This window comes from Pinus tabuliformis, chromosome 7 (genome assembly GCF_031772625.1).
Source record: "Pinus tabuliformis cultivar Carrire ecotype Pingquan chromosome 7, CPIR1, whole genome shotgun sequence".
NCBI lineage: Eukaryota > Viridiplantae > Streptophyta > Pinopsida > Pinales > Pinaceae > Pinus > Pinus tabuliformis.
The window spans coordinates 1,470,768,412-1,470,771,202 of record NC_142293.1 but is presented as its reverse complement, the minus strand read 5'-3'; positions in this window follow the sequence as shown (position 1 = coordinate 1,470,771,202).

Genomic DNA, 2,791 nt, shown 5'->3' with positions numbered 1-2,791 from the left:
ATAATAATTTTGAATTTTGAATTCAATTTTGTCTTCTCTTATGATAATATTTTTTCTATAGATTTTAATAGGGTTTCATTAAATAATAAAAATGAGTTAATATGTATCAAACAATAAAAAATAATTAATAATATTATTAACAACAAAATAATAATAATTATTATAACTAATAATATTAATTATGTGGCATGCTTATTTTAGAATAAGAATATTTTCATTTTTTGAATAACAAAAATTATGTGGATGGGTGAGGTTTAATAAAAAGGGTGTATTTTCTATCGACATCCCTATATGGTTCCGTTTGTGGTTCAAATCATGCTTCAATAAAACTAAGAGTTAATGTCATTTGGCAACCTTGGCATATTTTTTAGTTAATGGATACTAACAACCCTAAAGGTAACAATGGTTCCATTGGCAAGTCGAGTTAGGGTTCAATAAAACATGGGATAAATCAGTCGCAGATACGAGCAATTCCAGTGACCTGCAACGTATTTTTGCATTCCCACCGGTAGACTCTTTCAACGTCATCAAAAAGACCATTGAATTCAAAGAAATTCCAACTTCACAATGGAAACTTTTAACCAACTTTTTTTAACCCTTAAAAAGGGCGAATAAAGTCCACCTTTTGTCACACGGAATTGAGAGGCTGTGCAAATTCATGATTGTGATAATTTTGGAGGAAGAGATTGACATTAATACTATTAACGTGAATACAAAGTTAAAGCTATTTCCATGCCAACACTCATCTTTTTTTACTGTTACAGAATACAAAGAATTTATAGATAATGTGATAACTATATCCTAAACCTTTCAATATGGCTCAATATTAAAATTTCAAATCAATTTTGTTTAGAAAAACATATTTCCATCCCTTTAAGTTTACATAAAAATTAAGAACATAATTTCTATTTCCTTTTGTGCATACGTACGCTAGAAATAGTTAAGTTCAAATGGGTGGCCAGATAATTATAAGAGAACATAACTAATCAATATCCATTGAGATGATCAGTGGTTAACTAATCAACAACTAGAGAGACGATCTCGTTAATTGCATTGGTTTCTTCAAAAGCTTTGGTTTCCTCCGAAGCTTTCTGCAAAGTGAAGATCTTTAGAAAATGAATTAAGTAGATCGAAACTTTAACAACGTAGTCAAACTCATGGAGAAAAGCATATGATAATTTCTTTATATCAAGCATATGACAATTTTTTTATATATTGTAACAAGTTGAGCACCAAAACCTTGAGGTATTGGGAATGTTCTATAAACTGTATTCTGCCTCCGAAGTGTCGTAAGTATGTGATTATGCACAACATTAGAAAAAAGTGTATTGGAAAAGAACATCGTCATATGTCATTGCAATACTGATAGTCATTCGATACCCACAAATTAAAGAAGATTATAAGGCAGCAAATAGAACTTGTGGAAAATAAAATAAAATGTATCAACTATCAAAATAAAAAGTGATTGTGATTGTGCTAAAGCCAATGCATCATTCTCTTTTGAGAATTATTTGTGAAAATAAAATAAAATTTATGAACTGTCAAAATGACAAGCGATTGTGATTGTGCATAGGTGAATAATTTTTTTTATCCGACGGGTTTCATTTTAAAATTTGCTAGTGTACAAATTTAAAAGAAAATCTTTAAATATCTAGCAAAAGGTTGCTTGCCACTCTAAGCCCCAGTAATTGGTAAAAAACTATCTATCTTGGCGAGAGTGCAAAATAAAAAATAAGAAAACCTCCAGGTACTTTGTAATTACTTCAAGTGACTCAGATCCTTCATCTACTAGACTTCTTGTCATGGGCTTTGAAACATGTATATTGTTACAAAAAAATCCAACTAAAAGCTAATTTTGGAAATTGACAAGCTTGGCAAAAAATAAAAAATAATTTAAAAATAGAGTGCATGTCTCGTTTAAAAAATAATATACAATGGATATCAGTAATGACTTTTGTAAAATAAAATGGCCATTGTAAATAAAAGCTAAGGTCAAAACTACAACAAAATATATGTTATCAAATTCATAATCAATGAACATTATATAAACCCTACAAAGAGCTAACATGAAAACTCAATACAAAACCTTACTCCCGACCAACCTTTAAAAAAAATGAAATATAAAGTAGAAAGAACCCTTTCAGCCTCTCGTAATTCAGGTGCTCATAGATGACGAGAGCCAAGTGAACAGAATTCCCGTATAAAATGGGAGCCAAGACGCTGACATCCTTGGGGTCCTGGTAGCAAGGGGGCAACGAGCACTCGGCCATGATTTGCTGATCCACATATGAGGCGTAGGTGCTCTAACTGTTGTAGATGACACCAATTTGCACAACACCACTGGGAATTGTAGGCTTGATGTGAGCAATCTGTGGCTCACATTCAGCTCGCTGACCGTAGCGTTCTGCAAGTAGAACTGTGGCATGTATGGATGCAGCACCAAGAAGACGACCAAGATGACGAACAACACGATGAAGAGCAATGCCAAAAATTGAGTTTGAGAAAACCCAGGAAAGACAAACTCGTAAAGATGGATTGAACACATCATACTATAAGAAATTAAGTGCGCTTACAATGAATTGGATGGCGAAAATCTTCTTAATCGGCTAATATATCAAATAAACGCTCCAAGACAGTACACAGTGGCACAAAGGAGAATTCATTTCATAGAGAAACGCCTTACCACGTAATTAAAATGTAATATTATTAAATTTTACCTAATATTTCACATCACACCCCACCCTAAATATTACATTCTACTCAATATTTCTCCTCACTCCTACTAATTTTA